The sequence below is a fragment of the Typopeltis vanoorti genome, chromosome 8, assembly GCF_054136105.1.
Source record: "Typopeltis vanoorti isolate ZY-2024b chromosome 8, IOZ_Tvanoo_1.0, whole genome shotgun sequence".
NCBI classification, from domain to species: Eukaryota; Metazoa; Arthropoda; class Arachnida; order Uropygi; family Thelyphonidae; genus Typopeltis; species Typopeltis vanoorti.
The window spans coordinates 153,050,064-153,076,924 of NC_143556.1; the positions used below are offsets into that span (position 1 = coordinate 153,050,064).

Genomic DNA, 26,861 nt, shown 5'->3' on the forward strand with positions numbered 1-26,861 from the left:
CCAAGATGACAGCAGGTCTATGGAATGAACCATATGAGAACAGGTTGAAGATTTGTGGGTTGCAGACATTGGTTGATAGGCGAAAAAGGGGTGATATGATTGAGACATTCAAATTACTGAAGGGGGTTTCTATAAGATTAATTCAGAACATATTTTGGGAATAGGACTGGTGGTGGTAGGTCTACAGGCCATACATGGAAGCTGGGTAAGAGTGTGGTTAGTAAGGGTGTTAGAGTTAGGTTTTTTACTTGGAGAGTGGTGAATGAGTGGAATCAGCTGCCAGAGTCTGTTGTGGGTGCCATGACTGTGAATGAGTTCAAGGCGAGGTATGATAGATATTGTGTGAATGTCGAATAGTTGTTCTTGACATGATGTTAGGGCATCTCTCGATGAGTCTATCGACTCCTTGGAGTTGCCCATAATAATAATAAATAAATAAATAAATAATAAATATTATTTAGAAATGAGTATAGTTCTTGTTCTGTATGACTCAAGACTGCAAAGACATCATCAACATATCATAGCCATATTGTTGGTTTTGGGTCAAGAGCGAAAATTCTTTCTTCTAAGTGTTCAAGAAAAAAGTTGGCTAAGTTAGGTGATAAGGGTGAGCTCAATGCTGTTCCTTCCTCTTGTTTATATATTTTATCTTTCCATGTGAAGTAATCTGATGTGATTGTAAATTTCAATAATTCTACAATATCAGCTGGAAATTTTGGAGGTTAACAATTCTGTTGTTTATTTGTGAGGGATATTAGTGAAGAGAGAGACAATTCTTGTTATTCTTCTTTTGCTATGCCTTTATCCCGTGTTAGAACCCTTTATCACTCCATTTCTAGGCTTCTTGAACAACCTCCAGAATATTTTGCCATCTTCTTGATATTTATTTTCTATGTTCTTGCCGAAGTCCTCCCATGACTTTTGTTTAGCTAGTTTTAACAGTCTTTAGCTTTATTCAAATTAAGGTGATATTAAATCCCACATTGTTGAGTGAGTGAGTAAGAAAAGAGCCTATTGGCTCTTTATATTTAAATAACTTAATGGTTGCACCTGGTTGACAACTCATATAGCAAAGTATATAAGTTCTTTTCGCTATACCCTTTGGTATCTTTTGGTCTAGCTACTCACTGATGAAGCCTCAAAAAAGGCTAAAACCGGTCTGGGTAGTGACCTCCCACCATAATGTAATAACAGCATACATTTCCTAGGAAATGTGTTTTTACATTATGGAAAATACCTAAGAATAGCGATCTGAACTTCCGTCACCTTTGCTACAAGTTGCCCGAGATTGTACTACGTACTAGGACTACTTGCATTAGCTCATGCTAGTAATTCGCCGATACTTTATAGGTTACTATATTCGGCATGAAACTCTCTGATTCCAATCTTTGAGTTTCTTATTTGGTTTAAAAACAATGTGGGATTTAATATCCCCTTAATTCGAATAATGTTTATATCGCCGAAATGAAGCTATTGGCTCTTTATATTTAAATAGTCTTTAGCTTTCTTACATTTGTCTCTGTATTCTCTTAGAGAACAAGCTGACTTATTTGCCTGGAACTTTTGATATGCTTTCTTCTTTTCCTTCACTGCCTCTTTAACTTCCTGTATCCACCATGGAGTTCTGATTTTTCTATCCTTGCAGACAACCTCACCAAATGCCTCTCTGGCAGAATCAATCAGGGTTTTCTTCAAGCTTGCCACTGAATCTCCGGGATTTGGTTCCTGTACTCAAACTCTTTCATTTTTTCTTCGATAATCTTTGTGCATTTTAGTCTAGAGTTCACATCTGAGAGGTGTTCAACGTTTATTTGCTTTAAAACTTTCTTGCATGTTATTCTTTTCAACATGAAATTCAATTTAATCTGCTCAAGATTAAATAGTGATCCCTTCCAATTTCAAATCCTCTGTACACTCTGGTATCCTGTATGAGGGGGGGGGGGGACATCACTATCAACAATAACACAGTCAATGAGACTTTTCTTATTCCTTGCATCTTCTCTCCATGTGAATTTGTGCACATTTTTATGTTGGAACATGGTGTTAGTAATAACCAGTCCATGTCCTGAGCAGAAATCCAACAGGTATTTGCCATTATTATTAGCTTTGCTCTTTTCTCCAAATTTTCCCAAAACATTTTTGTATGGCTGACAATCATTTGCTACTCGGCTATTTAGATCCCCAACAAGGACCAACTTTTCCTTTTTCATTGTGTCAGTTGCTTTCTCTAAAGCAGTATTTCTCAACCTTTTTTGGATCATGCCCCACCTCAACATCTCAAAGATTTTGATGTCCCCCTCTAGCATAATAGTCAGCCAAGTTCTGAAAAAGTATAATATAAATATGTATATGTACATTTTCTAATTGCCCCCTAAAATATTCAAATTTCCCCGTGTTGAGAAACACTGCTTTAAAGCCTAAAAAAATTCCACCATTCTACCCTAGTAGAACCTTCTGTGGGACCACAGGCACAACTAAGTCTCATTCTCCAGTTCCCCATTCTGAAATTTGCCCACATCACTCTACTTGAGACTGCCTGGCATTCGAGAAGATTAGCCTCTTATTTATTGTTGAATACTATAGCTACTCCTTTTAATTGATTGTCATTGCTTGAATATAACATTTTGTAATTATTGATCAGAAAGATCTCACCAGTTTTTGTCTTTTTTGTTTCAGTCACCCCTATTATGTCGATCTAGTACTTATCTAATTCCTCAGCTAGCTCCATTTATTTACCATTCAGGCTTCTTATGTTGATAGTACCAACCTATATCTCTGGTGATATGTAGTTGGGGTGTGTTTTCAGATTTGTTCCAGTAGCTGACTTTTCGATGTTCACTCTTGTACCCTGGTGAAAACAACGGGGGCCTTTTTATATAACGAAACTGTGGTGAATTCATCACTACAAAACACATGTACTAACCACAGTAATGACTATTTAATTCAAAAATATTTCATCCCAAGTATCTTGGCACATCATCAGTACAGTAGTTCAAACAATACTAGGAATAACATACAGTTAAGGCGCATGATTACAATGGAATATAAAGAAAGTGCTGAAGCCCTACTACACAGACCAAATTTAAACCGTAACGACATTTTTACTATTCCTAAAGTATGGGAAATTGTGTAAAATAATCTTTATATATATATATATATATATATATTTTTTTTTTTTTTTTTTCCCCAGTTATATTTAATTTATTTCTATAACACGTTACTGCACACATATTGAGATTTCATTGTAATCATGCACCCTAACTGTATGTTATTCCTAGTATTGTTTGAGCTACTGTACTGATGATGTCCCAAGATACTTGGGATGAAATATTTATGAATTAAATAGTCATTACTGTGGTTAATACGTGTGTTTTTTTAGTAACGGGGGACTTGTTTAACCGGGCAACGCTCAAGCCAGCATGAAATTTTATCATGTTCTACCATCATTTTGTATTATGGTTTAAGCCAATAAGAATACAATTTGGTCAGCTAATCTCAAATTGCCAGCCCATCCTCGTTCGTTACTATCTAGGTAGATACCCAACTGGGTGCACCATGAGAAGGTGAGGATTGGACATTAGGTCAGAAGCCCTGGTCGTTCTCTGCATTCCTTTAAAGGTTATTTGGAGGTCTCCTCTCACTTATACAGCTTTGACCATTAAGTACCCCTCATTCAATACTAAGGAACTTGAAATTTTTTCGTAAGCAGACTCTCAGTCGGCGAGTAAATGTAATTACTAAAATAAGAGCGAAAAAGCTTCAGTTTGGCAATGCAAAATTATATAAGTCAAGTGGATATTAGATCCAGCATTATCTCATTATTTTTGGCTCTTTATTTTAGTAATTAGAGGCAGGAACGTATGTGGAATGATAAGGCAGGTGATTATAATAGTCTTAACATCAACTTGGGAAGTTTCATTGAGGGAGGGAATTGGAAGGCCAGGATATCATTAGCGCTTGAAAAATTGTGAAGGAATATTTGTTAGCAGCAATAGTAAGCTGTATTCTACAAGTGAAGAAGAGGACACAATCTGGAGTAAAATGGATGACAAACGATATTAAACAGGAACTGCATGCAAAAAAGAAGCTATGGAAGAGATACAAGGAGACAGGTGAAGAGCAGATGCATGAAGAATATAAGACATAGGCCAGGAGAGTGACTAGTATGGTAAGGAAGGTGAAACTGGAATATAAGAAGGGATTCCTCCTAAGATCCAAAGAAAATCCTAGGGAATTTTTTAGCTATGTGGCCAGCAGGAGGAGGAGAAATGATAGAAGAATGACATTGTGGGATAAAAGTGAGAATAGAGAGAGACTGATGCAGAGAACATAGTGGAGTTGTTAAATAAACACTTTATTGGAGTAATTTCAACCTGGAGCAGTAAATTTTAGTAGTAGAGGGACAGGGCAGGTTCGAGGTTTAGAAGTGCAAAAGGAGAGTGTGGTCCAAATACCGAGTAGTCTGGATGTCAGTAAAGCTGTGGGACTGGATGGTATTTCACCATAAGGTTTGAGAGAATGTACTAAAGAACTGACAGCTCCTTTGACCTGGCTTTTCAATGAAAGTCAGGCTATGGGAAAGGTGCCCAGGGAATGGAAAGAAGGTAAAATAGTGCCATTGCACAAGGACGGAAGCAGATTGGAAGTGTCTAATTATAGGCCAGTTTGTGTCTCATCAGTAGTTGTTAAGATCTTATATAAATTAGTGAGGGACCATATACAGCATTAGGCAGATGAAGGTAATGTTATCTGTGAGGGTCGACATGGATTTGTGAGGAGACGCTCTTATTTAAGTAATATGCTAGCCTTTTATAATAAAGTTATAAGAGCAGTAGATGAGAGAAAGGCATATACAGCCATTTTCTTGGATTTAGTGAAGGCATTTGACAGGTGCTACGTGATAAGCTGATATTTAAGTTGCAGCACATGGGTTTGGATGTCAGGTTGGTCAACTGGATTCAGGATTGGATGTCTGATAGGTGTCAGAGAGTTGTGTATGGTGGAGCAGTTTCCAGTAGGCAGAGAGTTACAAGTGGGGTCCCACAGGGCTCAGTACTGGGACCTATATTGTTTAACCTTTATATCAATGACATAGCCAGTGGATTGCAGGGGGGGATATTCAGTTGTTTACATATGATGTGAAGCTGGGAAGGGTTATTAGTAATAGTGCAGATGTGCTAGCCCTGCAAGAGGATTTGAATAAGCTAGACAGATGGGCAAATGAATGGGGATGTCAGTTTAATGCAGCAAAATGTAAGGGCTTGAGGTTTGGGACACATCAATGAGATGCTACATACTCTATTGGAGGAGCTATACTGGAGGAAGTAGGGGAGACAAGAGATCTGGGGTTGCTGATTGATAGAAACCTTAAATTCAAGGGACATATTGCAAAGATGGTGAAGGTAACACAGAGGATTGCTGCAATAATGAGAAGGACATTGACCTGCTGATATAAAAGAATTATCATTCTGTTGTATAAGACCCTGATAAGATCACACTTAGACTATTGTTCTCAGATTTGGTTACCAGCATTTGAAGGGGATAAATTAACTGTGGAAAGAGTACAAAGGAGGATAACAAACATGGTTTCAGGACTGTACAATGTTAGTTATGAGGATCGGCTGAGGGAATGTGGACTGCAGAGTTTGGTGGATAGAAGGAGAGGTGATATGATTGAGACTTTTAAACTGTTGAGAGGTGGTTACAGGGTTGACACTGGGGAGTTTTTTCGCTTGGTTGAACAGCGGAAAGGAGTGGTGACAAGGAACCATTCCTGGAAGTTACGAAAAGAAACTGTGAGCAAGAGGATGAGGAGTGGTTTATTTGCATGGAGGGTGGTTGAACCATGGAATACATTGCCTGATAGAGAGGCAAGCAGCAAGAGTGAGAACAGTCAATGAGTTTAAGGAGTGGTATGATAGACTGTTTCCTAAGAAGGACCTCCCGCGATGAGTCTTTTGAATCCATGGAGGCCTGAATAATAATAATAATTATTATTATTTTATTATTATTAAAACCTGAATGGAGTCAAAAGACTCATCACAAGATACGATGAAAACATTTTTAGCATGTCTTAACAGTAAACACCTTGTGATCCATTTCACCGCTGAATTCAAAAGAAAATAACTGTCAACCGTTTGTTGACATTTGTGCAAATACATCCATCATCATCTCTCCTCCCACCATTCAGCCATTTTCTGCCCAATGCTGGACAAAGGCTTCCCTCAAAGTCCTCCATTCTTTCCATCTTGAGCTTCTCTACCTTCTAAGTTCCAGCCATCACTATAATCTCATCTTCCCACCATCTCTTTGGTCTTCATAGAGATCTCCTTCCATTTCTGGGATAACATTCAGATATCAACTTTGTCTATTTTTGAGTCTTACTTCTTGCAATATGACTTGCCTATTGGCATTTGGATCTTTTAATGGCTGTTACAAAGTTTCTCACTCTAGTCTGAGTTCTGATCCAAGTAATATCTTATCTTGAATGGTAATATCAAGAAGCAATCTTTCCATTTTCTTTGGGAAGTCCTCAACTTGTCTACATTTCACTCCTGTATGTCATGACCAAAAACCTTATCTAAAAAACCTAAAACTATTTGCTCAGATGCTGAACTCAAACAAATACAGTTAATTTACTGTTGATTCTGATGATTTTGGAAGGGATGTGGCAATGACTTCTCCTTTCCAAAATCAACAGACTACTCCATCCATCTTCCAAATCTAACCATCCCAAAATGCAGATCACAAAAGTTTATTGACATCCCTTACATCAAGGGTACCTAAAAATGATTTCATGCATTATTAAAAGATGCAACATACAGACTTCCTTCTTACGTAAACATAGCTATTGTTACATCCTGAATGAAGAACTTTATTAAAGAAACAATTCATTCAGGATTTAACAAGTCAGAAAAATCAGCTGAGAGAAAAAACTTGTACTCGAGCAGAAGAAATAAAGTACTAACTGTACTTTATTTCTTCCTTACCTCCTTTTAGTAGAATTGTAATACCATCTAAAGAACTTTGTGTATAAATTAGTATTATATGAATGCATCATGTATACAATGAATGGGTAAATTAGATATAAACAATAGTCCAAAGGTCACGGTGGGCCTGAGACATTGGCAATCTTGGAAAGCGATGCACATTCGTTTCCCGGAAGACGCTGCTATAGATCTTGTGATGTGCCAAAATTCCCACGGACGGGAAAAAGATCGCAGAAAGAAGAGGGCTCTATCGCAGCTAATAACAGGGTGCTAAAAAGGGGGGGAAGTGACGGGAGAATAAAAAGGATTTGCACCCCTTTCTCAAGGCTTTTTTCGCCTATTTTGCTGGATGATGATTCGACTTCTCCCATGGACCGGAAGTTCCTGATGGCATTTCTTGGCGATAGTATGATATCAGATGGTGCACCTTTCCCTTCGGTGTCGGAATTTCCGCCGGTACAAAAGCATGAGATGTAGGCATATGCTGTCTTCGTTGAAAGTTCCGACGGAATAATATCGCGGACGTATACCAGAACCAGCAGTAGAAACGACGATGGTCTGAAACAGATCGAGAATGGACGAGGGAAAAACATCAGGTGCAAAGCAAGCTTAATCTGATGACCATAGCGACCCACCACGTGGTCACAGACTTATGGAAGTATTGAGAGGTAATTCAAATAAAGAAAGACAGTTCAGACGGACCTGGAGATCCTGCCCTAAAGAAATGGTAAAGTACAGATTTTGTTGTATAATTACCCAGCCAGTAAAAGAGAAATGTCATTATAGTGTAATAATCGAGTACGGACAGTATTTAAGAACTTTAAGTGATTATTTAGCAGTGGCTAATTCAATAAGACAAATTGTCTGGAATGATTATAAATGATTGTGACTAGTTTAATGTGCAAGATGAACATAGTAAGTAGAATATTGAATAGAAGTGTATGTGTGTTTAATCTCAAACTTAAAAGGATTTATTGTTCATGAGTATTAATCAGTTTGATTTAGCATGTCATTGAACTAATTGAAAGTGAGATTGGTCTAAGTGTATATGTCTTTAGATTCCAATAAATATGAACCAAAACTACCACTCATTAATCTGAACCAAAAAAAAAAAAAAAAAGGGGGGGGGGGGACTGAAAGATAGCATAACATGTTGTTATAGAGGTTACAACTGCAAACCAGAATTTACCTGGCCCAGTAAAGCATTTAATTTATGAGTTTAAGCACTAAATTTATTCACCTATGTGCATCAAAAGTCTGGAAAAGTCTCCCTGAATAAGAGTCCCCCTCTATTCTAAGATATTAGCTGGTGCAGCTTTAAAAAATAAATTTGTCAATATCCAAAGAGACGGCCCCAGAAAGAAATTAGAGGATTCATTTCTTTTAGCAAGGAATAACCTTTATCAGTCAGGGTAAGCACATGAGTAAAATTAGGAATCGGCTAGAAATATAAAATTTACTTTCCTTATAGAATGAACACGTAAGAGGTGATACAGATATTAGAGTCAGGGAAATTTTGTAAGTCTCGTAGTTATTGTAATTACTACAATAACTACAAGTAATTATTAGTAATTACTCAGACATAGTTGGCTGTGTTGACTGCCTTTTTTACCCTTTTGTAGACAGCTTTAAAGACAGAAACTTCACACAATGAAGTTTTATATGATTTTTAAGCATTCCTTAAAAATCCTGCTAATAATGTTTCTCTTATATCTTTCTCTTTTGATTTCGATCCATAACCCAGCTTCACCTATCTGAACTAAGGTGTCTTCAGTCAGCTGTGCCTATCTTACCTATCTATTTACTGTAAAGAAGAAAGTAAAATTTTTCTTCTCATTTCTTTAGAACTGGCTCTCCACTAAATGATAATATGAATAATCATGAAGAAAATAGCTTTCCTGGACATTTTTCTCTCAAGTCCAATATCAAATTCAATGACAAGGAAACAATGAATGAATAATACAAAAATGTACTAATATTCTGAGAAAAAGTTAATGAATCAGCTAAAGAGAAAAAGTAAAAGAATGACAATTTCAATGATATAAGAAATGTTTAATTAAATAATTACATTCCCAAAGAATTATGATTATTACATAATTATTATTAGAAAGACTGATTATTACATATTTTTATTATTATTATTATATGACACCTCCAAGGAGTCCAAAGACTCATTGAGGAAGGGCACCCACTCCACAACTCTCCATCTCCACCACTCAAATCCACCAACTACAGCGAACTGCAATTACCACCATCATCACACCACCACCACCATCACTACTATTTTCATAGGCAATCACAAACATCCATGCCCATGGCAGGATTCGAACCTACAGCCTTTTGGCTGGAGAGTGGATAGGCTAACCATTCGGCCAACCAGGCTGGCAAAATATGTTTATAGAACTTATGAGAAACTACTTTATCCACTACCAATAAGATATGTAGTAAGTGATTTTCACTGCTCCAATGAGTTTTATTGGAAGTGCTAAGTGGCTGAATAAAAAATCACTCGAGTTTGAATCAATAGACAGCTGAGGTTCCTGATTATGTGCTACTTCCTGCAATAATTGTGATATTGCTTGAATTTTAGTATAATAGTTTATTTTTGATAACTTAGTGTGTCTGCATGATTTTTGGCCTCAGGGAATTGTCACAGACTATTAATTGAAATTTTAAATCTTGCCTTCTTTGAACAAAACACGATGGCAGTACTCATGACGTCCACCACAGGGGCATCAACTGGTACGACTAGAAGAGTGCATGAAAATCAAGTGCTGTTAATGACACAAACTTTTCAAGAATGGTTCAATGTTATGAGTGTAATATGTATGCATGGTGAAATGTGACAGGTGTGTTTGCAGAAAGACTGAACAGCAGAGGAGAGAAAGTATAGATTTGTACGAAGTGCAATATTTTGTTAGACCATGAGTTAATGAATGTAAAACAGACTGAAGAAATGAAAGATAGTGTAAATGAAAATCAGAAGTGGAATGAAAGCTGGTGAGACTAGGGGAATAAAAGAATGCAAGAATGTAGAAGTAAGTGATAAGGAGCAAAAGGAAACATAAATGAGGAAATGGAAGTAAGGTGCAACAGAACAAGAGGTAGCGAGACAACAGGAATAACATAAAGTGAAATTGTGCAAGATTTAACGAAACAGTTATTCAAAATGAAATATTAAATGGGAAATATGTGGAGTGATATTAGACATTTAGTAGCAATAAATGAATGAAAAAAGGGTAAAAGAGGTGACGAGTGATTCGAGAATCGCAGTGTATGGAGATTCCATTGTTTGAGTGTTAATGAGAGAGTCCATAAGGTCTACTATCCAGGAAGAAGAAGAATGAGAAAGATAATTCAGGTGTTGGAATATGAGCAGGAAACAAGCAAGAGAATTAGTGGTAGTTGTGGGGACAAATGATTTAAGTGGACATAAGGAGCATGTAAGAACAAATATCAGGAGGTTATTGAGAAGTGATAATTTAATCTAATGCAAGCTGTTAAATATGAACGTCTTTTCAAAGAAAGTTGTGAAGCCCTTTTACATCGGCCAAATCTGAATAGGAATGATTGTCTCTCTCTCCTGAAACTTTGGAAGATTCTTATCTTATGTAACCATCAAAAATAATTGTTTAATAATATTTTTAATAATATCATTTATTAATACTAATTTCTAGCACACGACAACAGTTTTTAATTGGTAAACCACCGACTGTTGTATGTACTTTGTAATATGGTTCCTTTGATTGCTTGTTTTTACATACTGATGATACTGTTATTTTCAATAAGAAATATCTGTACTTTCATTTCATTAAAATTAATTACTGTGATTATTGTGTAAGTTATTATTTATAATCATGTCACAGGTACCTTTAAAGATTAAAGAAATACATTCACAGATTGATGCTATTATGCATTCTGAAGGACAAAATACTGAATAAGGTAGGTGAAAAACCTACCTTATTCAGTGAGGATGAATGAGGGCCTTAAGCATGAAACATGGAAGAAAAAGGCACTTTGGAGGCAGTAAAAGATGGATTATAATAATCAGTTACATGAAGAGTATAAAGAACAAGCCAGAACAGTGACTCAGTAAGGATAACAAAAATGCAGTAGGAGCGGAAATTAGCAAATCAGGCAAGAATATTAGACATGTGGCAAGTAGAAGGAAGAATGATTATGGTAACGCATTTTTGAAAATTATGGAGACAACTACCGTGTTTGAATAGAAACTTTAGTTTATTATAACTAAAATCTACAATTCGAAGTTTCGACCTTTATGTCAAGGTCATCTTCTGGAGCGTACAAATATACACAAGAAACAAGCTATACTACAATTACACTGGTTCGTTAAAGACACTGACCAACCGCTACCACAATTGTTGGCCTGACCTCTGGTGGGAAAAAAATAAAATAAAAATTATACATCAACGCTAGAGTCCTATTATTTGTGTTGTATACATATATTAACATCATTCCAGCCCGTTGAGTGGAATGGTTTCTAATACTAGCGGATTGGCTAGAGTCCTGACTTATGTTGAATCTTTCATATTAGCTAGGCTGAATGTATGCCATCCTAATATGAAAGATTCAACATAAGTCAGGACTCTAGCCAATCCGCTAGTATTAGAAATCATTCCACTCTAACAGGCTGGAATAATGTTAATGTATGTATACAGTAGACAACACAAATAATAGGACTCTAGTGTTGATGTATAATTTTTTTTTTTTTTCCCACCAGAGGTCAGGCGAACAATTGTGGTAGCGGTTGGTCAGTGTCTTTAACGAACCAGTTTGATTGTAGTATAGCTTGTTTCTTGTGTATATTTGTACGCTCCAGAAGATGACCTTGACATAAAGGTCGAAAGTTGAATTGTAGATTTTAGTTATATTAAACTAAAGTTTCTATTCAAACACGGTAGTTGTCTCCATAATTTTCAAAAATGCATTCGGATCAGCGTGCAAGCCTAAAAGAAAAGAATGATTATGGTAAAATGATATTAATGGATGAAAATGGTAGAATGGTAACTGCCAAAAGATATTGTTGAGGTATTCAATGATCAACTTATCGTCATCAGGGTGAAATCACGAAAAATATAAGGATAGAGAACTATGTTCTCTACCCTTATATTTCTACCCTCATGATTGAAGAGGATGGATTAATTGTGAGTGAGCAGGTGATATTTGAGAAAATAAATAACCTTGATGTCAATAAGGAGAATTAGGATTTGATGACATATCTCCACACATCTTAAGGGAATGTTCCAGGGAATTGGTAGCAGTAGTGGCATGTCTGTTTAATAAATCTTACAAGCACAGGTTCCAAGGGAGTGGAAAGAAGGTAAAATTGTCCCATTGCATAAAGGTAATAATAAGGCTGTGGCTACAAATCAATCTGTATATCTGGAGTTGTGAAGGTATGAGAGAGAGAGAGATCGGTGAGAAATAAATTCCCCCCAATCCTGGAAACTTTGGGTTTTCATCCTGCAACACGACAGACAAAAACCAGAATAAAAGCATATTATACACATATAGAGTCAATATGATTAAATGCCATATCACTGTATATTAATTAAGTACCATAATATCATAATTACTTAATTAGGTTTCTACAAAACCAAGCTGGTCATGACAGGTCAATGAGCATGAGACTGAGACATTCATAATTCAACTGCATTCTCAAAGGGAAATCCATATATCAAGTAAAATATTTCAGCTATTTAAGGAACAATTTTTAGTTAAGATTGCAAATTAAATTTGGAAAGAGATTAGAGAACAAGCAAAGCTTGGTCTGGTGGGGAACCAACTGAATACATTTATATGCAATATGAGATAAATTAAAAATACTGGCATGAGTTCTGAAAAGTTGAGAGTGAACAGATTTCATCTATTTGTTTTTGCACTGATTTTGATGAAATTGTGTGAAGTGTTTATAACACTCCTAAAACGTGTGTGTGTGTGTGTGTTAATTAAAATCGCTTAAACTGTTGATTTAAAGAAATATCTGACAAATGAGCCTCCATAGTTCAGCCAGATTCAACAATGACTTGGATTCAAATCCCATCTAGGATGCAAAGAACCTGCTTTTCAAATGAAGTTGGCCAGTCTAATGCAAAGATGGCAGGGCTTTTCTTCCAAGAAACTCTGGTTTTTGATTCTACAAAATTAGAAGAAAATGAGTGCCAGCCATAACACACTACTATACAGAGAGGATCAGAACATTAATTAAGTTTCAAAGATGTAAATTTACTTGGCCATGATATTCCACTGAGCCTAACACTCACCAGGACATCTTGCTAACTGCACTAAGATTTTTTATCAACTGAGATATTTTAATTCAAAGCTTTTATTTCTGAAACTGGCTAGAATAAAATGTCATTCTGATTGGAAACACTGTTCATGTTATTAAGAGGATAACTTTTTTGATTAAAATTAACAACTTTAATATTAAGGTTATTTTTTTTTAATCATACTGTTTATCAGTCTATTATAGGGTTTTATATGTGGGGGGATATGCTGTAATATTGTTGCATTTTGCAGAAACAATGGGTAAACAGCTACTGTAGACTCATGTATGTTGCAATAAATGGCTAACTGGTTATATGAGTGGATAGACTGGATCTCTAACATATCAATGGGATAAAGAACCTGTATATCTGAGAGGAATCATACAGGGCCATGTCCTCTGACTGCTCCATTTAACTTGGATGTTAATGATATAACATTATTTGTAATAAGTGATGTGAAGGGAGATAATGAAATATTTACAGATGACGAAACCTTGTATCACTGGTCAGCAATTCTGCATACCTGTAAACATTTCAATAACATTCAAAGTTGTATGTTAATGATACTGTGTATTAATTTAACCATTATGCTAATGATATTGAAAGTGATTTTTAAAGAGAGAGAGAGATATAAATGTTTCTGATTGAAAATAATGTTCATGTTATTAAGAGGATAACTGTTCTGATAAAAATTAATAGTTTTAATATTAATGTTTTTTAATTATTCTGTTTACCACTATATTATATGATCAGGGATAGATATGCTATAATATTGCTGGATTTTGCAGAGGCAATGGATAAACAGGATAAACAGCATAAACAGATACTGTAGAATGATGTATGTTGCAACAAATGGGTTAGACTAATTGGTTAAATGAGTGGACAGAACAGATCTCTAACAGATACCAATGGGATAAAGGGGCTGTATCTGAGAAAAATATAGATGGCCACATCCTTCGACCGCTCCCATTTAACTTGGATGTTAACACTTTCCCCCTCACAACAATATGGAGTGGTGAAAACACTATGCAACAGGGATAAACTAATCTGTTCTAACGACATGGCCCTAAACACTGAACTAAATCACATCCTCAACACTTTCTCAGCCAATGGCTATCCCCCCCCCCAAAAAAAAATCCAAAACCTATTAAAACCTACAAACCACAGCCCCCCCCCCCCCCCCTCCACAACAAGGATTACTCTAAATCCATCACCATTCCCTACATCCGAGGCACCTTGGAAAAAATTACCAAAATCTTAAAAAAAACATGAAATGACCTCCTGTTACAGGTCTTACAGAAAACTGGCATCCCTTATCCACTCCACTAAAGACCAACCACTTCCCCTAGACCTCCTGGTGTATACCAGGTCCCTTGCAGTTGTAAAATGTCTTACTTTGGCCAAACAGGCAGGACAGCGAATATCAGAATTTCTGAACACAAGGACTACATCCATTTTCACACATACAGCCATTCTGGTCTTGCAGACCTGCTCTGGATACATGCCACAGAATAAGGTGGAAGAAAGCTACAGTAATACACCATAGCAAATACAAATTCGAAAGACCATTTATGGAATCAGCCTCATCCCTAAGAAACTCTCCAAACCTCAACAAATTTGGTTGTATGCGACTGCCCCAAATTTGGGAGGCTTACATCAGCAGACCTTCAGCCCAACGGCCAAGAACACCTACTTAGCCCGCTAGAGGGTACCATCAGGACTTTTAGGAGAACAATAGCTTCATCTCTTCGTTCTCAGTTACTGTGTTGTATTGCCTACATGCATGTGCCTTTTTTTGTAAGTTCCTTTTGAAGATGGCAACGTGACGTTGCCGAAATATTGGAAATATTTATTAAAGTATAATTTAATTTATATTCGTATCTACGTTGTTCAATTCCTTAAGTGATTTAGTAATTGGATGTTAATAATATAACATTACTTGTAATAAGTGATGCAAAGGGAGATATTCAAATATTTACAGATGACGAAAAGTTGTATCATTTGTCAGCAACAGTGATTTTTAAAGAGATATTTAAATTTTTGCAGACAACGTAGTTAAGCATGTCTATAAAGACTGATGCATAGACTTGTCATTTTTATACCTCAAAAATGTTATATTTCTTCACATTACTGAGAAAGGAGATAGCAAGGCAAAATCCTACAAGATACAACAATTTTATAACTAGTGAAAGAAGAAAGGGTGAGTACAGATGACTGACTTTAGTTGTTGGAAATAGCATATTGGTCACATCCATGGAAGATAAAAGTAAAAACATTCGAGTATTCTGTCATATATCTCTCATATTGGGGAGAAGTATTAATGAATACTACTGAGAAAAAGAGTGGAGATTGGTAGTTTATTTATGAATGTGTATGAGGTTTTTAGAATTTTAAGCCTGATGTTAGCAAAACTTCGGGATAGGACAAAATATTGCCCCCCCACCCCAATACACACCAAGTGTTTTTCAAACTTTTCCGTTCACAATTCACTACACAACCCAAATTTTGTTTTATAATATGCATAAATATATAACAGAAGGATTATATGTGAATTTATCAATAATGAAATACAAAAGGGAAACAATACCAAAAAAGTAAAAAAAAAAAAGAATAGCATTTTTTCCCCAATGTCACTTGCAGTTCTGTTGGAAAGAGAGATTCTAATCTATTCGGAAACTTATTTACCAAGTGAACACAATGTCACATTTAATTAAGCAAACCCAGTAAATGCTCTTTATTTCAAAGTGTCACCGCTGAGTTTAAAAGTGCAAAAATAGCTATTATCAGTCCTTCCAATTAATTAGTAAGACTATATAAAAATTAATTTTTGATAATTCAGAACAAACGCAATTTACAGACAAATAATACTAGCTGTGGTGGTGGTGGGCGGTGGATGGTGCTGATGTCGATGATTGGTAGTAGAGGATCGGTGGAATGGTGGAGACTGAGAGTTGTACAACAGGTGTCCTCCCGCTATAAGTCTTCGGACTCCATGGAAGTGTCACAAATAATAATAATCAATATAAGCTGGTACAACCCACTAAAGTAATCTAACAATCCACTAATAAGTCACAATGCACATTTTGAAAAATACTATACTAAGAAATGTGCTAAGGAATTAACAGTATGAATGCAGCTTTCTGTTTAAAACTACTTATAGAAAAAAGAAGAGAATTTAATTTGGAAACTCATCTTTTGTTTATAGATTACGAAAAAGTATTTGACAAAGTAAAAAGATATATACTGTTTGATATATTACAAACAATAAATATACCTAATATTTTACTACATGCAATATTGAATATATATAAAAATAATGAAATAAAAATAAATGAAAAGTTGTCTGAAAAAAAAATCTATAAACCAAGAAGTAAGACAAGGATGCCCTCTGTCTCCAACACTTTTCAATATTTACATTAATGAAATATTAATACAGTGGAACACCTTAACCTGGTTGGCTGAGTGGTTAACGTATCCACTCTCCAGCCAAAGGGCTGCAGGTTCGAATCCTGCCATGGGCATGGATGTTTGTGATTGTGAAATACTAGTGGTGGTGGTCGGCAGTAGATGGCGTTGGTGTAGTAGTGGTCAGTTCGAGGATTGAGTGGTGGAGACAGAGCTGTAGAGCAGGTGCCCTATGAGTCTTTGGACTCCCTGGAGGTGTCAAATAATACAATAATAATTATTTTTAAGACTATTTCTGCTTGATTTTGTTTAGGAGTGCCCCTTATTTTAAATACATTGGCTCTTTACTCAAGAATTTTTAGGGTATTATCAGTGTATTTTAAAGGTAAATATAGGAAGATTAATAGAGGAAGAAATTTTGCACATGCTCTCCCCTGCCCCGGTTTCCCATATAACCCTTCCCCAAAAAGCGCCCTTAAATAGTATATATTTGTACATATATTATTTAAAAAAAAAAAAAAAAAAAACGGAGCTTTCTAATTTATCAAACACCCCCCCCCCCACTTCATGTTTCCGAACCCCGCATTTTGTAAGAGCAAACAGCAGATGTATGGAGAAAGAAGACATCCTAACTTCCAAACAAGGTATTTGCAAAATTTCTTCCTCTATTAATCTGCCTATATTTATCTTTAAAATACACTTATAATACCCTAATAATTCTTGAGTAAAGAATCAATGTATTTAAAATAAGGGCACTCCTAAACAAAAACAGGAAGAAATAGCCGTAAAAATAATAGTTATTTTTGAGGAGAAACATGGGAATTTCCCAGAAATAATACCTATAATAATAATAATAAGGTATACAAATTTCCCAGAATAACAAAATAAATACACTATTATTTGCAGATGATCAGGTAATAATATCAGATAAGGAAGACATTTTACAAAGAGTAATATATAATTAAGCATTATAGTAGAACAGTTAGGAATGAAAATTTTCACAGATAAAACTAAAACAATGACATTTTGTTGATAAACTCCAGTTAGAAGCAAAATAATTATTAATAATAAAATAACAGAACATATAAATACTTTCAGTTATCTTGGATGTGAAATATCATACGAAGGAGAAAAAGACAAAATTAAAAACTTCAAAATTTTTACAGACGGCCTGATAAATAAAACACTCAACCCAAATATAGTACAAAAAGAAACACGCTTGAAAATATACAATACTTTAGCAGTGCCCACATGGCAGTGAAATTTGGACAATAAACAAACAAGATAAACAAAGAATAAAAATAAGTGGAATGAGATTTATGAGAACAGCAAAATACACATTATTAGATCAAAAAAGGAACGAAGACATTTTAAAAGAACTAAAAACAAAATCAATAGAAGAAAAACTAATCAATTATAAACAAAACTGGATTGAACATGTAAACCAAATGGCCGACAACCTAAACAAATACTAAAATATAAGCCAATTGGAAAGAGAAGGCAGGTAGACTTCAAAAAAAGAATATTGGATGAATAATGAGACCGGAATAGACCAATATGGTCTATACTCGTAATTAGGTAAATAGACCGTAATTAGGTCTATACCCGTGATGATGACAGAAGAGAGAAACAGTCTGAGAGGAATGGATGAAAGGAAAAATGCATAAAGGAGAATTCAAGTCAGTGGCAGCTATATGCCAGTTTATTTTTTTATCACAGGTGATGATTGTGTGAGACTAGAATACACAACTGGACTGATGAGACTAGATATATTTTCAGCAGGTACACAAATTTCTTAAGGACAGGTTTTGTTTCAGCAACACAATTACATTTTATAACAGTGACAACTACAATGAACAAAAGAGATGCTTACACAGTATTTTTTCTATATATTGCAAAGACACTTGACAGAATGCTACACAGCAAACTGTTAAAACTGAGGAGGATGAATAGTCAGATGATAACCTGACTCTTAGTGCAATTAGTGATGTCTCAAACCAGTGGATGGCAAAGCAGCATTCTTTTGAGATTTTAAACATCAGCGAATCTCCTTCGCTCTCTCTCTCTATTCCCCAGGATGTGGTTCTGAGCCAACACCGTTTAATTATATATCAGTGATATAGTTCAATCTAAGAGGAGACATCAACTGTTTGCTGATAATGTCATACTAGGGGGAGCTACAGCAGAGCTCTAATGTGATGCTACAATTTTAAGCTTGTATACCCAATTTGGCTACCCATCTGCTGTGAGGATACCATTAAGTTATATATCAGTGATATAGTTCAAGGTATAAAGTGAAATATTCAACTGTAAGGTTACTGGAATAAAGCTAGTACAGTGATGGATAAGGAGAATTCATATATGGTAATATTTTTAGTTTCTGTAAAGGAATCAGCAAGTTTGCCACATGACTTGCCCATACTAAACAGAATAAGGTGCAATGTAGTGGTGGAATTTCATTCTAGGTGGCAGAGGAGGCAATGGATCTTGTGGTACTGGTGGAAAAGAGTTAAAGTTTGGCAGGTGCCATGACATGAGGTTATAGTGCCAACGTATAAGACGCCGCTGAGACCATACCTAGATCTCCGTGCAGAAATCTGGACACCGGAATATTTGATGACAGGAAAATGGAATGTACAGAGGCGACTGCCTCTGGAATGCGAGTATAAAAACAGACTGAGAGAGTGTGAACTGAATGGCTGCATAGGGAAATTTTTATGCAACTAAGACATAAGTTGATGAGAGAAGCCATTTGATATAGGAGAAATATTGCTTAGGATCATAAGTGGTGGTAGAACACATAGTCATCCCTGGAAACTGTGTAAAGGTTATGAAAGTATGGAAGCAAAAAACAAATTTTTTGCACAAGAGTGGTGAATGAGTGAAATTTGTTGCTACAGTGAACAACAAATGCAGCAATGCTAAATGTTTCAAGGCAGGGCAAGGTATGGTGGTATGTACAGAAAGAGTTTAGTCTTCCACTGCAAATATTGTAACTCCATCGAGGACTGAAAATAATTTATTTATTTATATAAGTAAACTGGATATTAAATCCAGCATTATTTTAGTAAATAAATTTATTTAGCATATAAATTTATATAGCATAATAAAAAAAAAATACATTATTAAAATTAAGGGGATATTAATCCCACATTGTTTTAAAACCAAATAAGAAACTCAAAGATTGGAATCAGAGAGTTTCATGCCGAATATATTAAACTATAAATACTTTTATAGTTTACTATATTCGAAAGATTGGAATCAGAGAGTTTCATGCCGAATATATTAAACTATAAATACTTTTATAGTTTACTATATTTGGCATGAAACTCTGATTCCAATCTTTGAGTTTCTTATTTGGTTTTAAAACAATGTGGGATTAATATCCCCTTAATTTCAATAATGTTTATATCACCGAAATGAAGACTATTGGCTCTTTATATTTAAGTAAAACAATACATAACATAAAGATATATAAATACATATTTGTGCAGACAATATAAATGAGACAGGTAGTGTACATATACAATAACAGGTAAAAAAAAGTCACTAAAATTTTAAGTCTAGTTCAGCTAGCCATTCAAGAGCTGAAGGATCTGCCTCAAAAGTTTCTGAAGTTACCAGGGTACGTTCTTATGCTGCAGTCCTTCACAATGTGCTGGATGGTTTGGTTTGTGGCCCACAGTCACATTGGGGGGTGTAGGTGATCTTACCCACTTGTGTAAGATCTCTGCACAGATACCATGCCATGGTATCGGCGTATCCTATTTAAGCTTTACCACAGATGACGTGGAAGCTCAATCCCTTTCGGATTTCGGTTGGGAAGAATATACTTCTTTAAGTCTGTTGGTGATTTTTCTTTCCAAGTTTCTAGCCATTTCGAATTAACATTGAAATTGCTATTTCTTCAGGCAGAATGTGGAAGCCATCGGAATTTAAGGCTCTTTTTTTTTGTACTCTTTTATGAGAGCATCTTGTTTGCTCTGGTTCGGTGGTGCAATGTTGCTCAAAGTTAGAAGTCAATAGAAGGGAGTGGATTTGACACAGCCTGTTATTGTCCTCATTGCTGCATTTATTTCTGTGTCAATTTTCTCGATATGAGGACTGTTTAACCATAGTGGTGAACAATATTCTGCTGCAGAGTAAACTAGGCCCAACATGGAGCATCACAGTATATTAGCAGAACCCCATGTAAAATTTTTTATGATGATTTAAGATTTTTTTAAATCTTTTAAAAGAGATATTCTCCAGATATCTTTTGAAAGATAGTGTTCTATCCAAGGTAACACCCAGATATTTAGGGAAATCTTGGTGTCACAGCATGTTGTTAAAGCTGACCTGAAGTTTCATATTTGCCAATTTGGTGTTTAGGTGAAAAGAGCTAACCTCGGTCTTATTGAGGTTTGGCATTAGTCTCCATTTATGTAAATATTCCCCAATGGTTCTAAGGTCATTTGTGAGAATATCTTCAGTTACTTCGATGTACTTATGTGGGGTGGCAAGGGCTATATCATCAGCATAAGCAAATTTTCTTGACCTAGATGTTGGTAGATCAGATGTATATAAGTTGAATAAGATTGGTGGTAATACTGAGCCCTGAGGCAGCCTGTTGTTCAGCTTTCTCAGTTTGCTCATTCTGTTTCCCAGTACCACATGAAAGAACCTGTCAGAAAGTATGTTACCAATAAGTCATACAATAGATTGGCATGGTATGACTTGTATCAGCTTGTATAGTAACCCCTCTTTCCATAACGTGTCGTATGCGGCATCAAGGTCAACAAACACAACAGAAGTTTTCAAACATCCTTGAAAGCCTGCCACAATATGGGTAGTAAGGCTAGTACTTGGTTCGTACAACTATGTTGAGTCCAAGCCTGCTTGCTCAACAGGGACAACTTCAGATTTTTTTGGCCCAATTTTGCTAAGGAGGAGTCTTTTGAAGAGCTTATAACAACAACTGAGGAGCACAAATTGGCGATAGCTTTCTGCTTGATCTTGAAGCTTGTTGAGTTTTAATATGGCTATTATTTTAGTTCTCTTGAAGACTGTTGGAAGTTTTGCTGTCTTTAAAATGTGAGAAAAGAATCATGTTAGCCATTGATGAGCATTCCATAGTTAACTAAGAATTCAGGATGATACCATAAAAGCCTGATGCTTTGCCAGTTTTAACCTCCTTTAAGGCCTCAGTTATTTCGTCAGTGGTAAATTCTCTTGAAAATTGGGTACTATCAGCTGCACTTTGTCGTGAGTTTCTGAGTGATCTTTTAACCTCCTGTGTCTGTTAATGATCTCGAGGGGCTCTACACAGCAAGGTTATTCGAAAGGCAATTTGATTTGGAGTCACCAAAGGATCTTTGTGGGTGATTGAGTTACTTCCACCTAATTTTTTTAATAGGTTCCATGCTTTTCTGCTCGATTTTTTAAAGTCTAAGTCCTCGGTTAGTTTTTATCCATTTTTTCTCTGGACTCTGAAATGATGGTGGATTAATATTGATGGATATTATTGTAATTCCACAGGGGCTTGTGGCTGTCAAAATCCCCTATGTAAATAGCAGGATGTGGAAATATGGGAATTACTTCAGGTGGCCATTCTACTAGTGGAGGCTTATAGATGTTAACCACTCTATATTACTGCACCGTATCGCACCCTGCAATTCTTCCTCTAGATTTCAATTATTGTTAATTATCTGCATGTGCATCTCTTGAATGTCAGCTATGTCTATATCATTTTCTCAAAGGATTTTTAATAGATATTGACTGTTAGCAAAGTTGATTCCTTCAACGTTGAGTTGGCAAATCCAGAAATTGGCACCCAGCTTTCTTTTCTTATGGTCCTGAAAAGAACCACTTAGTGATTGTATAGCTTGTGATTTCATGTGTCTATAGTCAGGAGATCATTATGATAGGTCTGGCTGCCAGCAATTGCTCTGGGTTCATTTAGTATTACCCAGAGCGCACCACGTGGAGGTAAGCTAGAAATACACACCTCTGAAAATAGTATAATACTAATATAGAAGCTGTTCAGAGTAAAGATACCAATTCAAAATGAAGAGAAAGTTAGGTAATAGGGAGGGGACTTTGAAATAATAGTGAACAGGGATTTCAAGTTCAAAGCACATAGTACAAATCATGGCACAAAGAAATGCTGCTGTAGTGAAACAGTTAAATGAACAGTCAAATTTAGTTATCTATATTTTGTAGAGATAAACAAATGGAGTATATATATGTGTATACTCCAGATGATGACCTCAATGTAAAGGTTGACATGTCGGGTGTTTATTTCGATTTATATTAAACTAAAGTTTTACTCTAACATGGTAGTTGTTTCCATAATTATCATGATGTAAGGACAGGAAACTTATGAATGGGTTCAAAAGCAGGTAATAAGTGTGGAATGTGTTATGAGGATGGGCAAGAGGGAGTAATATGAAAGCAGAAGTAATGTGGGAGAGAGAGGGGGATAAAACAAGAGGCCATTGCTGGAAACTGTATAAAGAGGGTGTGAAGAGCAGGCTCTTTGCATGGAGAATGGTTGGTGAGTGGAATGCATTGCCTTAGTGTGTTGTGAATGTAGACACAGTGAATCAGTTTAAGACATGGTTCGATGAGCATTGTGTGCAATAGTGTGTACCTCCCATGATGAGTCTCTGACTCCATGGAGGTCAGATCTTAAGGTTAATAATAATTATCATCATCCACTTTTTTTAGGCCAAATAGTCTGTCATGACCAAGTAACAGCTTCATAGAAATATAATGAATGCTCTAATAGGATGACTAAGATGTGACTAAGATGATAGCAGGTCTATGGAATGAACCATATGAGAACAGGTTGAAGATTTGTGGGTTGCAGAAACTAGTTGATAGGCAGAAAAGGGGAGATATGATTGAGACATTCAAATTGCTAAAAGGATTCTATAGGATTAATTCAGATGATATTTTTGAGATCAGGACTGGTGGTGGGAGAACTAGGGGACACTCATGGAAGCTGGGCAAGAGCGTGGTTAGCAGGGGTGTTAGAGCTGGGTTCTTTACTTTTAGAGTGGTAAATGAGTGGAATAAGCTGCCAGAGTCTGTTGTGGGTGCTAAGACAGTGAGCGAGTTCAAGGCAAGGTATGATAGATACTGTGAGAATGTTGAACAGCTGTGTGAACATGATGTTTAGGGCCTCCCTCGATGAGTCTAAGGACTCCTGGAGTAGCCCGTGGTAGTAATAATAATAATAGGATGGTTAATCCTATCAACATAGCATTATGAAATTCAACTGCATGTGCTCTATGATTTGTCTCTCCTGTGGGATGAAAAACTAGAAGTTTCTCAGAGGAAAAGACCTTACTGCTTCATGCAGGCAAACTAAATTTCAGATGAAAAGCCATTATAAAGATTCTTCACATATCCAAGACTACAGTCAAAGCCATCTTTCAGGCCAAAGGACACTATCAACTAATTTATGAAGCTTCATGAAAACATTTTAGAGACAGAAATTCTGATATTCAACTCATATGCAGGCAAAATGTATACATGCACTCTGGAAAGAACACATTTGGACATTTTCTATATACTTCAACTGAAAAAGGGAAATTTTGAAACTTTTGTCATCTCTTACTGCTATGAAGTGATGCAATGTTGAATGCTAACGTCATACCAAATGAGACTGTAATGGGGAAAGCTATAACCCTTCAATGAATATATAAAGAGAAAACATGAAATAACCATTACAATTACTCATACAAGATTTATGTCCCCATCCGAACAAACACACATGTAATTTTTATGGGGACACTACTAACTGACTGTTTTCAAGAATTATTTAAGAAAGAAAAACACTTTAATATAAGTATTTTATACAGAAATTTTAAGGTTAATATATGATAATAACGCTAATAAGATTGTTATCTCCATTGGTGAAATATACATACTGGGATATGATGGAAACGATTATATATATATATATATATATATATATATATATATATATATCATTCATGCTAATAGATATGAATGAAAAGTATTCTAATGTCAAAATTCAAACGCCTACTCCCACACAAAGCATTATAACTCATATAATTGAATGAGTTCTCACATACCTACATTTTGCATTCCTTCATTTCGTATATCCTTTGTAAAAACAGAGAACATTCCAGCGAAGTAATAGATACATGTATAACCATACTTTTTTTACTCAAAACACAAAAGCCTCTCAATATAACTAGTTTTGTGTATTTAAATGCACTTATAAACAAGAAACACATAAAAATGAAAGCAACACATAAATGCGTTTCTGACATCAACCACCTTCACTGTACTTCGTACGGTAAAGTATATCAACCAGGGATTTTCTGATCATACCGATGATTTTATCATGACCTAACCAACCCCCACATGATTACACAATCTAAACACACCTTGACAGTACATGATACATTGGACTCCACATACTAAGCTCTCTAAGATTCTTTGTCAGAGAAAGAAATGCTGTTACTGGATGACCCATGAGTCTTAACCAATGGCATAAGCTGATACACACATATAAACTATACACATAGGCCACTTGCACAAAAAGCAAATGCCTTATGATCTCTCATATGGGTTCGAGAAATCAGTCATATTCGAATTATCTTTCCGAGTTTAGCGACCCACACAACGAAACATTTCCAAATGATAAACACAGACAGGTTCTGTAATTGATCACTAGGATTCGGTATGACCAATAGAGTGAGGAAAATATCATCTTTACAGAAGCACACAAAATAGCCGTAAATATAATATCATCTTTACTTTATATTAATATTGTCAAAAGTAAGAAACAAGATATGTTGTCATAGATAGAAACAAGCCGAAACATTTCGATAGTTATATAAGTTAATATTCAGTCGTTAATATAGTATATAAAAATGAATAGTTCATACAAAGAAATTGGAAAAGATTTTAAACAATATTTTTAAATGGCATTTCTATTCAGTTAAGGAGCGCCTAAAAAGCTGCGCTCACAAAAGCTTGCACATTTTTCTGACAAATCATTTGATGGATTTTTGTGAAATTGTCAAGAATTCGGATTGTTTGCTGTTCAAAATAATACCATTAGGTGCTGCCATTAAAACAGAAGCAGAACGTGTGCAAGCGACGGATTATTACAGCCTTCAAATGTAAATAGTGGCATTCAAATAATATTCAGAAAATTGAATGATTAACATAGTGAAAAGTTTCTTTATTTCACAGCACAATTTACTTAATTGTGGTGGGATACAAGAGATGCGTTGTTTTATTAATTCAACTGAGTACTGAAACTTTCTATGTGAAAGTTGTAGTTTGAATTTTTTTTTTTCTGAAAGAAATTGCTAAAATAAATGCGAAATTTTCTATCACTAAAAAAAAAAGAGAGAGAGAGAGAGAGAGAGAGAACCATACAGCTTCTTTTTGGCAATGTAAACTATATAAAAATAGGCGACATTAAAGATCCAACCTTATTTCAAAGCCGAATATATGCGGAAGCTTTAAAAGTTTCGTAGTCAGAGAGTTTCTAGTCAACCACTAGTGCTACCCACAGTTGAATAGCATCGAACATGTCCGTAGGGTGCTACAAAGGATAATATGTAAAATTCGTCTGTCAACACATGTGGAGTTCAGGGCATCGACTCGGAAAAGAAACTGCACAAAAATATTCAATTTTTTTTTTTTTTTTTTTTTGAAGTATGTCTTCGGCTCTACCGAGAGTAAGAACCCTCGGGTTCGAAATCGAAGCAAGTGTACACAAGAGGACGTTTGCGAAAGCACTAATTGACTGCGTAGGGGCAGATAATATTTCTGGCTTTACCCCCTATGGGGGTGGCAGATATCAAGTAGTTTGTAAAAATACAATAACAAGGGAGAAACTACTCAAAGGGGTTGAGTGTGAAGGGAAACTTTGCCATCCTTTTGTCGTCGGTAGCATCTCTAAAAAGATGAGAATAGAGCGATTCCCTCTGGAATACCTAGAAGGAGGGAACGACATAATTAATCAAGTCTTTTCGAAATGGGGAACCGTACGAGATGTCCAAGTAGGCAAAGACGCTGACTACCCTGAATGGATGTTGGGGGAAGTAACATTCTCGTTAACGATGAAAACAGAAGTTCCGAATTTTGTAATGATCGGATCGGCCAGGGTAATGGTGAGTTCAAAAAAAAAAAAAAAAACTGCACAAAA

At 35.7% G+C, this 26,861-nt stretch overlaps 1 protein-coding gene across 3 annotated transcripts in view; it reads right to left on the bottom strand.

Annotated features, from left to right (window-relative positions):
* Nucleotides 1–25,288, bottom strand: part of LOC150104441 (uncharacterized) — a 328,160-nt gene extending 302,872 nt beyond the window's left edge. For all 3 annotated transcript variants that reach the window (XM_090397017.1, XM_090397016.1, XM_090397015.1), the window contains exon 1: nucleotides 24,766–25,288. The gene's annotated coding sequence lies outside the window, so the exon portion shown is untranslated. The remainder of the gene's footprint in view (nucleotides 1–24,765) is intronic.
* Nucleotides 25,289–26,861: the final 1,573 nt, after the last annotated feature.